This window comes from Canis aureus, chromosome 24 (genome assembly GCF_053574225.1).
Source record: "Canis aureus isolate CA01 chromosome 24, VMU_Caureus_v.1.0, whole genome shotgun sequence".
NCBI classification, from domain to species: Eukaryota; Metazoa; Chordata; class Mammalia; order Carnivora; family Canidae; genus Canis; species Canis aureus.
In genome coordinates, this window is record NC_135634.1 from 39,788,823 (window position 1) to 39,802,487 (window position 13,665).

Here is a 13,665-nt window from a genome sequence, read left to right on the forward strand (position 1 = left end):
GCTTCTAGGAGCTGTACAATGAAGTGCCTCTGACAGCTCGAAACATCTTGTACTAAATTTCTTCAAAAGCATCTAGAGCCCTCATTGGAAGCAGTTTTAATTTATAAAGTTTAAGTGATGTAGAGTTTATGCCTTCTGTGCTTCAAAAGAGATTTTAGGCAACTGGGAAAAAATGAGCAGAAAATGAAAGTGAGGATAAATATGTAACAAAAAATGTCTGAAGGCAGTAGAGAGAGCAGATAGCAGGAAGCATATACCGTGATGATCTGAATGCTATAGCTGAACTGTGGGCATGCTACTAAGTTTCTGGATCTGAGTCAAAAGAGTTAGAACATTCGAATCAAATACCCCCTTAGATTTCGCAAGTTGAAATTAAAATCTGCAATGCAATTTTACATTTTTAATAGATAAACATTATGAAACATCAAAATTCTAAAAGCCACATATGTTTGCTTTGAAGTGATTAATCTACCTGATGGACTCACAGAGAGCCGTCAATTGAAGTAAAAAACAAATGATCAAGCAACCTCCTGTCATTTTCAGGTTTTTATCCCTTAAGAATGTTAGAGTTCTGAAGAAAAGACCAACCCTTTAATGTTCTTTTCAACTCTGATACTCATCTTGGAAAGCAATTTTACATGCATTTAGCCTGTGGACTCTCTCTGGCAGTCATGCACAAGTTAAAATTGGAACCGGATGAATGATCTCTGTATTTGGGAAAGAATGTTTCTAGAATAGGGCCTAGCAGAAACCGAGCAGTAGCTTCCCCATACTTAAAGTGTAACTTACCTTTTTCGTTATGGAGCCATAAAAATCTTGGAGAAGAAACAAGTGACTTGAGCAGAAAGTAAAAATTTACTTTTTGTTGGTAAAGTCTAAATAGCCATAGGTATGTAGAAGATGCGTGCATTTTGTCAAAAATAAAAAGAAACATAGGGAACAAATTATATTGTGTAGAAAAAAACACCTCTCCCAAACAAGGTTGGTGTCACTATTCAGTTGGGATTTAGGATTAATTTTAGGCTTATCAGTAGTATTGCTTAATTATTTAAATTTGTACCGGTTCTAGACCCCCAAAATATGAATAATATGTACTCCTATTGTGACCAGAGATATAAAACCAAAAGCATTACCTGAGTGGCCATTGCGTAACAGCCACTGTTCTAGAGTCTGAGATCACAATGATGAATAAGACATCCTTGCATCGAGATGCTCAAAGTCAAGAGAAAGACTGATCATCACTATGGCATGTGTCATACACAAATAAGATATGAAACAAAAGAGAAATCAATGCATTTTTCCTGGGAGCAGATGATTTTGGCAAGAGCAGTCAGGGGGTTTGGGTGGGTAAATAGTAACTGCTTAAGGATGTAACGTTTGAACTAGAGCTTGAAACATCAAGAGCTTCTCACCAGGAAGATGATGGAGAAAAAGTCTGCCTTCTGGATTAACACCTAAAATCCTATGGGTTAGAGCATAGTGTGTTTGGAAGACTGACTAAAGAAACTGTAAATAAGTTGGTCCTGGAAAGCAAGAATCCTGAAGGGCCCGTGTATTACCTAGAAATGCTTTTAGCAACAAAATGCCGATTAACAGTAGCTTAAGTAATAATGGCTTCTGTTAACTCCCCTAGCCCTGTATCTAGAGGTAGGCAGTTCCAGGTATTTTCCTGCTGTTCAGTGATGTCATGGAGGACACAGGGACTTTTTCTTTTTTTTTTTTTTTTGACTCTGCCCTTCTGCTATCCTTGATGATTTCTTTCATGAGGAGCTGATGTTTCTGGGCATCATGCCCCAGCAAACAGTCCCTTTCATCTAGTTGATCTAAACTGGGAAACATGTCCTCTGGACTCATCACTCAGTGAAGGGGAATAGGATTTCCATGAGTGTATAAGGGGTCCTTCTTTCTCTTAAATCAAGAAGTTTCTGCCTCCACTTGGAAATGAAAGCAACAGTCTATTCTCAGGGATAAGGGGAAGACAGTGTTAAGCAGCGGACAGTATCCGCCACAGCATGGTTAGGTTTGGAACATTATGTATTAGATATTTTGTAGTCACTTAAAGATTTGTAAGATGGGTGTGATACAATTCGGTTTTCATCGTGAAAGATTCATGATGGCACCAAAGCTTCAAGAAGGGGTGACTGGGAGACTATTTACTACAATAGACATCATCAATATGAGCTAGGCACCACAGTTAAGGTGGGAAAGTTAGGATTTAATTCTTGACTATGTTAGGGTGGAAGTGCTCTGGGACATCTAAGAAGCTAATAGACACTTGGAATTACAGATCCGGAGCTAAAGAGATTTGGCAGTATGATAGACTGAGGCTAGAGACCTTTGGGGGTGATTAGAACCCTAAGACTGGATGATTCTAAACTAGAAGAGCAGGAAATGGAGACAAAAAGGAAATGGAGATTGGACCCTGGGAAATCCAAACATTTCAAAGTGTAGGCCAAAGAAGAAGGAGCTGTGAAATAAATGAAAACAAAACATATAGATGGTCCACATTAAACTTTGACTGAATATTTGGAAAGCTGCATAAAAATGGGCAAACTATAATGTGTTTTTGACACATTGATGTGATTCTTCCAAGAAATTTAGAGGGTAAAAAGAATTTATAACATACTTTCACTTTCTTCCACTGCAAACTCCCGAAGCATCTCTTTTGCTTTACGACATCTAAAATCTGCTTTCCTGGATCTTTCAGCTCTGTTTGTAGGGCAGTAAATTGTCTACTGACCAGAAGAAATGACATAAATATCTTCAGTCCCTCACACTGTCCATCTTAGATGACAAAAGATGTAGATAAAGGTGGAAGAAGAAGAGATTTTTGGTACATTTTTGATAAAGACATTTTTGTATCTCTATTAAAAGAAACGTGAGGGGCACCTGGGTGACTGAGTTAATTAACTGGCTGCCTTTGGCTCAGATCATAATCTCAGGGCCCTGGGATGGAGCCCCACATCTGGCTCCCTGACCAGTGGGGAGCCTGCTTCTCCCTGTCCCCTGCCCCTACTCATGTTCTCTCTCTCTCTCAAATAAATAAACAAACAAACAAATAAATAAATAAAATCTTAAAAAACAAAAATGAAATGTGAAATGCAGGGGCAAATGTAGAGTCCCATATATAATAATGTTAGTGTAAGTTAGGGTTTCTTATGTGCCAGAGAAACTCTCAACATGAACACTCAAGGGATGCCTGAATGGTTCAGTCCATTACGCATCCAACTTTTGATTTCAGCTCAGATCATGATCTTGGAATTGTGGGATTGAGCCCATGTCAAGCTCCACGCTGGGCATGAAGCCTGCTGAAGATTTTCTCTCTCCTTTTTCCTTTGCCCTGTCCTGCCTAGGTCTCTCTCTCTCTTAAAACAACAACAACAATATGAACACTCAAAAGAGCATTACAATTAATTGAACTTCTTCTTTAAAGATTTTATTTATTTATTCATGAGAGACATACACACACAAAGAGAGAGAGAGAGAGAGAGAGAGAGAGAGGGAGAGGCAGAGACACAGGCAGAGGGAGAAGCAGGCTCCATGCAAGGAGCCTGATGTGGGACTCGATCCCGGGATCCAGGATCATGCCCTGGGCTGAAAGCAGATGCTTAACCTCTGAGCCACCCAGGCGTCCCTCTAACTGAACTTTTATAACTCAATCCCTCCCAAATATGTCACTGCTATTTTATCTATTGAATCTACCCTTGTACCTCTTTTGAGGGAAAAGGAGAAAAGGAAAAATAGTTGGTACGTTAGTAGCTTTTATGTTTCTAAAAAGAAGGAACCTAAAATGTGTCAGTTCTACACAGAAAATGCCATAGCTTCATTAGCAAAATGGTATAAAATGAGAATACGTGAGGTTTATTCACTTTTGATGTTTTGACTGAATGATGCCCTGGCTAAAGGATACTCATCAGTGAGATGCTTTTGTCCAGAATAGGCAAGTAACTAGTGAAAGGTGCATTTTGAACTGGCTGCTTTGAAACGGAAGTCAGTATTTACTCTTCTCTTTTTCTTCACACTTCTTCTTCATTATTATCTCCTCCCCACTGGAACTGCTAATCCTTATCAGAAACAGTAGAACTGCAACCAATAATCCTCTTCCCTGAATAACAGAGGTACTCAGGTCCACATCTAACGCTAGAGAGGAAAGAAGGTCTCACCTGTTCCACCCATCAGTACCCCCTGCATCTATCAATACCCCCGTCTGCTAACTTTCTGCCTCTGGTTCTCGGGCTCTCTCAATTACACCCCCCCACCCCAACACACACACACGAACTGCTACCAGTCACAGACTATTGCTTTACCAAAAGTAGTTTAGCCCCTTGGAGTGGCTGCTTTTAACAGCTCTTTGGAGGAATGAAAAAATTGCCTAAGTAAAGCGAAGGAATGTGTCAGGAGATCTCAATTCTAATTAACATTGCCACTGGTTGCTGTGGTACTCTATTAAAGTCACTGCTGTTTAGTAAATCAGAGATTCCCCGGAGGGTGATTCCTGAAGGCAGTGGAGGACTGGGACCCAAATGCTCATGAAAATAATGGGAAAAAGTGGAAGTTATGCAAGTAAATAGAGTATTCACAAAAACTCAGATTTCAATCACTGAATCAATCAACAAATAGTCTCTAAACAACTTGTTTCCAACTCTTGTCATGGTTTCTGGGGGATAAACACTCATGTATGTGCCTGTACACATGTATGCACACACACCTGCACATACACAGAGACACACACACACACACGGTACATAAAACACGATCTCGGCCCCTCAAAGATCTTTCTATGCTTCTTGATGGTACAAAACTATTGAACATAAACTAATGAGCATAACTAAATGTATTTTTATTGTTACCTGTTTGCTGTACGTTAATATCATTCAAAGAAGAGAAAATTAGTGCAGGCTTGAAAACAGATGGAGGACTTAATGGAAACCTGGAGTCTTCAACCAAGATTATATCAGGTCTTTTCAAAAATAATTTTTAACATTATTAATTGAGTAGAGATGCATAGAGAACTTTCCACATGGGGTGCAGAATGTTGAGCAAAGGTGGAGGCACACCTCTCATGGTTCAGCCTTGCCAGGCTAAACTGAAGAAGCACTTTTGGCAGTAAATTCGGAAGGCCTTGGCTAAACTCTATGTGGAATGATCTTGAAAAGACCTCAGCTTCTGTATGTTCAACCGTGTACCTTTCTGCCATTTTGAGGAGGCCCAACATGGGATGCAAACTGAGGTGCCAGGAGGACCAGCTGTCACTTTAGGTGATGAATTAGGGGAAGATGCCTCCTTCCAAACAGACCTGCTTAGCTTGCACATTCCATACCTGGGAATGTTCCTGGAACATTCTTGTGAGAATGTTCCACAAAGGAAAGTATTTTCCCCATTTTTCTGGAGACTTGAAGCCCTTTTGGTGTAAGTTATTTATTAGTTATGTATTTCTACGTTTGTTAGAAGCTTAGACATGGAAAAATATTTCTCCATTGCAGAGAAAAATCTATTGCATACCAATGAACATCCGGACTGAATCAGGGAAATGCAGGTGACCTGGAAAGCACAGGGGCCTCTCAAGGGGCCAGAAGCTATTCAGTGCCAACGGATGCTCACTATGAGAACTATTTACACCAAATTTCAAGATTTAATTGCTCTTATGCAAAATCTCCCACTTTTTAAATACAGCTCAATTTTCAGGAAAAAAAATGAATCAAATAGTTTACTTCCTCTGACTGGGTAAGACCTAAAGTCTGCCAATTTGTCTTCTCTGGCTTGTAAAGTCAAACAGTGACCATTCGAGTTAGTGGAGGCATAGAACTAACCCTGAAACAGAGACGTTGGGTTATAGTAGAAGCTGCAGATGCCAATAGACATCCTGCCCTCCTGGCTTTTATTTTTCAGAAGCTGCAGCTCCTTGAGAAGGATGTGCTATTGGTATCAACAGGGATTGGAGAGTGGTGAATGGCTTTTTATTTTAAACATTTTATTTATTAGAGAGAGAGAATGGCAGAGGGAGAGGGAAAAGCAGAGGGAGATGTAGAAACAGACTCTTCATTGAGTAGGGAGCCCAATGTGGGGCTAGATCCCAGGACCCTGGAATCATGACCTGAGCCAAATACAGATGGTTAACCAACTGAGCCATAGCCCTGAGAGTGGTAAATAGCTTTTAATGATCAAGAAGTCAAGGGGATTTTTTTTTTAACTTTAGAAGAAAAACAAAGATATGGTACTCTGTGAATAGTAAGGACTAGCATCCTATCCCTTCATAGCATCCTGGTAAAGTGGCCTAGCTTCTGATTGGGAGGGAGAACAGGTGGACTAGAGTTTGTATGGTGTTGCCAGTAAGGCTGGACTTGATGCTTTACGGTTCTAAATTCAGAAATATGGAACACTACTTTAAGGGGCTCTTTAAGCTTGGAAAAAAAGACTCCCTCATGATGACTAGTGTGATCTGAAGACTAAAAGAGCCATCTTGAATGTTCTCCTCTGCAGAACAGATCTGGGCTTTTTCATGACCCATTGCAGAGAAACATTTTCCACCACCATTCATGAGTCAGCCCTTCACGTCCAAGAAGAGTCTTGTGCATACAAGTTCAGGGAAGCAAGAACATTTATGGATTCAATATCATTTAAAGAAAACAAAGAAATATGCCATTTTTCACATACTGCATTTGTCGAGTGAATTTTATATGACTAATAAAAGAGTACATAAAGTATAAGATAGTGACTGAGCACTGTGATTTGGGCATTCAGTAGATCTAGATTTAAATTTGAAATCAATTTCTTTTTATAAGTGATGACATTGGGTATGTCCCATCATGTCACTGAGCTTCATCATAAAAGATAGATGATAATAGTATCTAATTCATAGATGCTATTGAGAATTAAAGGTGAGAATTAAATGAGATAATGTATTAACACACTTAGCATGGTATCTGGAAAACAAAAGATATTAAGTAAGTACTAGTTATCACTATGATTTAAGACATCTTTCCAAATGTCTTTGTGAGAGACCAGAGAGAATCACTGATACTGGTTAATGCAAGTAAGTTTCCTGTAAGTGGTGGCATTTGACCTGGACCTTGAGCTGAGACAAATTTAGAGAAGAAAGCAATAGAAGTGTAGCCAAAGGGATCATGGGTTGTCTTGGCTGGGGATGGTGAGAGCTCTGGTTCCAACTGACCCCTTAGCACACCTATACCCCAGACTAGAGTTCCTAAAACATTTGACTTTAATTCATATTCTGATCACCACTTTGAAGACTGGGAAGATCAGGAAGATGTTAGGGCGTTAGCCAAAAGCCTAAGAATGGATGCCTGCCAAAGAGATGTAGCTGAATGGGGACCATTTAATATAAGCAACAGAAAACTGGGATTCAGCAAAGGGAAAGATGATTGAATCCAAGAGTATAGACTTTGAATACTGCATTTTTACTAGTTGATTTTTGAGAAAGATGCTTTCCTCTTGAAAATTCTGAAACACATTTACTGTACTCTATAATGGTGGAATCACTGGCTCACTTTTCTGGTAAACCTCCCAGCAGCTAAAACTCAAAAACACTCGGGATTCTGCCCTTAATATCCAGAAAGAGACCCAGGCTCAAAACTGAGAGAAGTTGAGCAACAGAACTGGGAATTGTGGAACAGCATTTATGAAAATAATCCCCGGCAAAACACTAAATCAATGCAGTTTTCTGTGCATTCTCTCTCTCTTTGACAAAAAAAAAAAAAAAAAAAAAGATTAAGTGGGCTTCACCCCCAATGTGGGACTTAAACTCACAACTCTGTCATCAAGAGTTGCATGCTGGGCAGCCCAGGTGGCTCAACGGTTTAGCAGTTTAGCGTTGCCTTCAGCCCAGAGCATGATCCTGGAGACCGGGGATTGAGTCCTACGTCAATGGACTCATGCAGGCTCCCTGCATGGAGCCTGCTTCTCTCTGCCCATGTCTGCCTCTCTCTCTCTCTCTCTCTCTCTCTCTCTCTCTCTGTGTGTGTGTGTGTGTGTCTCATGAATAAATAAATAAAATCTAAAAGAAAACAAAGAGCTGTATGGACTGAGCCAGCTAGGCACATACCCCCCCCGCCCCCGCATTTTTTTAGTGCAAGGAAACTATGCTTTGTAATAATATTAATAAGTTAATATTTTGGTGAGAACGATTTGAGGAACTTGCATAACACTATTGTGCCCCAGTTTTTCTATCTTTACAGAAAAGATAAAGGAACTCTTACTGTGTAGGTCATTATGAGGATTAAATTTTAAAAATGCATAGAAATGCTTGGTATAAAGCTGGCTTATAATAGCTAGTAAGCCCACAGTTTATTCTGTTACCATTCAATTTTACTGGAAAGGTTTCATATTTTTTTTCTAGGACCAAGACTGAATATTTCCCTTGGAAAGTGCAGCTCATTGCAAATATGAGAGAGGGTTTTCTCTAGATACACATGATGTAACTGGCTACAGGACCACTATTAGTGCAATAACCCATGCTTCATTTATTTGTGCTCTTTCCAACAAAGATTATAGGCCAGTGCCAAGGCTGTTTTTGGGTTCCCCTGAGTCTATATTCATAAAATTTGGAGAAAGGATCAGGTGCAGGCTTTAAGACTTGGTTGTTGCATTACACAGAGTTATCAAAAAAAATCTTAATCTCTCACAGCGTTTCTGTTCTGCTTGATAGCAGTGAATGGGATTTAAAATCATGTTGGCAAGGATGTGGGAATCACAAGAAAATATTGATATCTCCAAATGTGCACATATCCTTCCGTAAATACCTGACTTGACGTTCATTCACCTATTCATTGTTCATTTATTCATTCATTCCCTTTGTATTTATTTTCTAACAAATATTTATTCAGCATTTACTCTGTGCCATTGCAGGGGCTCAGTGCAGAGGTGCAGAGTGTGCAAAGCAAATAGTAGACTAAACCCACATTCCCAGTGCATAGTCTAACAGGGAAGACAGAAAATAAAAGATTCTTATAAATCTTATGAGGGGGAAATACTAGACACGGTGATGTGATTCATTCTCTGGTAATTAAGACAGGCTTCCTGGAGAAGGTGATATTAAATTTGATACTGGGTATGGCAAGTAGGAGCTAGGAAGTGAGAGGGGTAGAGCATTCCCTAAAGCTCACTCACTGAAGTGTGGCTGAAAGGGATTTACTTGTTGGACCTGTTAGTATTAAACATTTTGATATGGCTACATAATTCCCGAACTATATCCTCTTCTCTCTCTTCCATTTCTTTACATGGTCTGGCACCTGTGGGATGTAGTTATGGTGTTAATACTCTCCTTTGTATACACACTCTTTGCAGTGTGTTTTCACAGGGTCTTATCAAGAAGGCCTATTTCTTACTCCTTGAATCTGGGGTGGCCTTGTAGCTTGCACTGACCGGTTGAATGAGATGGAAGGGACCATGTGCCAGTTGGGAGCCTCTCAGCCTCAGGGATGCTTCTACTTGTTCTTTTCCAACCCTACCACCACCATGTAATCAAACTGGTGTTAGCCTGTTGCAGGAGAAGCTACATGGAGGAAAGCCAAGAGTCTTCAGCCTTCAGCCTGCCAACCCCCAAACATGTGAGAAAGCATGCTATGACATAGCAGAAATACCTCCTTAACCTACAGCTGACCACAGATGCATAAGTGAACCCAGTTGAGACCAGAAGAGTTAATCAAACCCATTCATGAACTCATGAACGAAACTAGATTGCCATTCTTTTAAAAGTCACTGAGTTTGGTGTAGCCTAAAATAGTTAACTGACATAGATACACCATGGTCTGCTTACATTTTGCTGATTTTCCCTCAAGTGTAAATGTCTTATTATAAGGATTCTGTGAGTAGAGCATGCTCATTGAAACACAGAAAGTCAAAGTAAAAAGTGAAAATCCACTCCCCCATCTTTTGCTTCCCTCATCCCATGTTTCAAAGTGTCATTTTTAACCTTCGTGGTTTCACTGTGGGGGAGCTATATATTGATAGGAGCTGTGAGTTCTCATTTTTACTGTGCAACAAGAACAAAAAACCAATCTGGTAGAGTTCAGGCCTCCACTGTAATTTGGGCTTTGCTGGAGGATGTCGACTAACTTCCTGCTTGGCTCCCCAGCAGCCCTCAGCAGCTGTGGGCTTGAGCATCTATGACCCTCCAGGCTGTCATTCTGTATAGTCGGTTTAGGCACCAGAAGACAGTTCTCCACATCTGCTCTCCTTCTCAGTTATAATTGGGTGCATGGTTATTTCCTCTGGGAACACTGGCCGGATCCCGTTGCTAGGTTCTGCTCAGTATTTTCACACTCTAGAGTTTAACGCTCTCTTTCCTAATTCTCGTAGTAAACACATAACAGAATTCTCATTTGGAGAGCCTTCAGAGAGCAATGTAAGTCATATCCCCAACAGCCCACTTTTATTTCTCTGTGGAAAACTGTGGCTTCTGCCTGCTACAATTTGTGATCACCAGAGAAATAGTTTTGCTTGTATTTCTCCTAATACTGGCGATACAGCTTCGAGAAACAACCAGAAAAGGGGAATGTGGGGTGAGTTGACCATTTTAAATAGCCAGAGAGTGTCTTTATAGGCTTTGAATGTAAACAAACAGGATATAACATGCAGAAGGGTAATTTAAAAAAAATGATATTATGCAATTACTCTCACATTGCAAAGCAAAAAAACTAGACTACAGAAGCAGAATGTGCAAAAGAAGTGATCAAAATGAATTTTGTCCTTAAGTGAACTCTTATCTCTAGCCTAGGAATATGGTTGCTGGCAGAGGCTAGACACTAGGTATTAGAGAGGCTTGGGGATAAACTGTGTGTGTGTATGTGGGGTGTGTGTGTGTGTGTGTGTGTGTGTGAGAGAGAGAGAGAGAGAGAGAGAGAGAGAGGAGAGAGAGAAAGAGAGAGAGAGAGAGAGAGAGAGAGATGAGTCTCTATCCTTGATAGGAAACTTCCCAATGGATAATCAAGAGAGGGAGAGAGGGATATTAATGGGACTACCTGGAAGTCTCACTGTTGCCTTCTAGTCATTGAGGAGACACAGTAAAATGAAAGTGCAAGAGGTTAGCTGAATGGCCTATGACCAATAGAGCAGAAAGCTGCCTGGCAAGTAACTCTCTGGCCACTGATGGTGCTATTAAAGAGGTACATAAAGTGTGTTTCCCATGGACAAGATTAGGCCATAGAGAGCAACCCTAGGGGTGGCTTAGTCATGTGATTGCCGAGACTGGCAAAGACTCTGTAGGCCATGGTTCAAGGTGCAAGACAGGATGCCCAGAAGGCAGACAGCAAGGAGATCTCCAGGTGAGAGATAGCCAGTCAAGGGTGGCCTTCTGGGTACATTTGAAAGCACTTCAAGAAGAGAGGCGTTCACCTGTCTTTCCATCCCTACTATGGCCAGAGAGTGAGAAACATCAGCTCATGCTAGTGTACTACCCCCTGCCCTCCACCCTTTCCTTCTATCTCAGCCCTTGTGAAGACAGACACGGTGGGGACTAAGTTAGGGGCAGATGGGATGACAACCTGAAGGTGAGGCAGAGAGAAAGGTGGTCTCTTCAGTATGCCCCGAGCAGGGCTAAATGGACGAGGAGAGAAGTATTTCCTTGGAACAGAGTTCAAAAAAAAGAAAAGAAAAGAAAAAAAAAAAAAAAAGGAACAGAGTTTAAAATTGTAGTTAATGTAAAAAAAAAAAAAGTCATTTGAATTATTACCCTAATATTGAATTATTAGGTATTAGTAAGTAATGAATTATTACTTTTTTTTTTACTTGAAGAAACTGAACATTTTTTAATTATCAAAATGAAAATGAAAGTTCTGGGAGTTTGCCTAGGGTTTATCCAAAAGACAAGAAAGAACTGCCCATTACCCCACAGCAGGTTGGAACTGGTTTGTGGGGAGGCAAGAATGACACTGCTTTCTGATCACCCGAGGTCCTCTGTGTTCAAGTGAATGTTTAAGTACACAAGTTCAAAGAAAACAGAACTTGATACAATTACAAAGTGTGTTCTAAGATTATTGCAAATTATATTTACCCTGAATTATGGAATTTAAGTTTATCACTTTTATGGATCATCTGTGACCCATCTAAGATAATGCTTTCTATTGGGACACCTCATTCCGTTGAGCATCCAACTCTAGATTTTGGCTCAGGTCATGATCTCAAGGTCATGGGATTGAGTCCTGCATAAGGCTCAAGGCTCAGAATGGAGTCTGCTGGAAATTCTCTCTCTCATCCTCTCCTTTTACCCCTTCCCCACTCATGGACACACCTTCTGTCTCAAATAAATAAATCTTTAAAAATTAAATAATGTCTTAGCTTTTTAATAATGTATTAGCTTTTTAAATACTTTTAAAAGTGTTATCTCCTTTGCTCTTCACAAAAACTTGTACATCTATGGTCTGGTGTTATGATATGATTATTTAGGTGACCGAACTGAAGCTCAAGAGAAATCAGGTAAATTGCCCAGACCCATTGGTGGATTTCAGGTTTCTGACCCTTCGTCCAGCTCTCTTCCCATGATTTAATTAGACCAGGTTTCCCTATTTCCACCTCTGTGCTCATGAATTCATTAATTTATTAATTCTTTCATTTATTTGGCTTTTTTTGATGTAAAGTTATCAAGCATTGAACATGTGCCAGTGGGGGAAATTGCCATTAATAACAAGTTCAAAATGTAATTACAATCTGTAACAAAAGCCACTAACCAAGGAAAACACTCTCTCTTGAGTGTGTTACACGTATCTGGGTGAAATGGGACCTGAAACCTCAGGTGGATTAGGAACAAGAGTAAGGCAGTGTGGTGAGAGGAAGCCAAGGGCCTGACAAGGGCTGGGCCTGGCTGGCCACATCAATGATTCTGGTCTTAGCCTAAGAATGACAGGAAGCCATTTATGGATTTTAAATGGGGATTGTGTGATCAGATTTTCAAAGTCAGCCAATGTATCATCATCCTAAACCAAGGGAAACAGAATTATGAAGATAAATACACTGCCCCAAATAACCTGCTTCATAAATCCAAAGAAGAAATTGAGCAGTTTTCTCTGCTCCCTAGCCCATGAAATTCCTCTGGACCTATAACTGAATGAGGAGGTATTTATAACTGATTGTTTTGATATATCTAAAAATTAATTCTTGAGGACCTCAAGAAGCATCTCATACTTTTTTTTTTGCATCTCATACTTATTTCTTTTCAGTAACATTGTGTGTGCTTTTTTTCTTTAGTTCCATCATCCACTCATTCAGCAAAAATTCTCCCAATGAGAACACCTGTTTGAGCAGCACAATATGCTGTGATGACAGATGACCTCTGCCTCTGAAGAGCTTATGCCTGTCTATGATGGGTTTGATTTTATACAGCATGAGGGCATTATTGCCCTGATCCAGGAAGACAGGATGCTAGACCTGGTTTTGCAGTAGTTTGCTGGGTTTTCTCTAAACCATTTATATTCTTTTTAATTTTTTTTTCTACCAAGATGGTTGGCTAAAGTTATGGGAGCCGTATGGAGTCAAAGAATTAGATGAATTTGATGCATGTGTGTGTTGGGTTGTGTGTGTATGTGTGTGTGTGTATGTGTATAAAGCCACTTATGGGTCTTAAGCTTGGGTCTTACGTGATCCAATTTGCAAAGTCAGCTATCTTATTATCATATACTATATATAACTATATGTGTGAAAACACACACACAG

The 13,665-nt window shown here is 40.0% G+C and overlaps 1 protein-coding gene across 4 annotated transcripts in view; it reads left to right on the plus strand.

The window, feature by feature from the left end:
- Window positions 1-13,665, plus strand: part of NYAP2 (neuronal tyrosine-phosphorylated phosphoinositide-3-kinase adaptor 2) — a 263,289-nt gene that overhangs the window by 192,330 nt on the left and 57,294 nt on the right. The gene's annotated exons all lie outside the window — the stretch shown is intronic.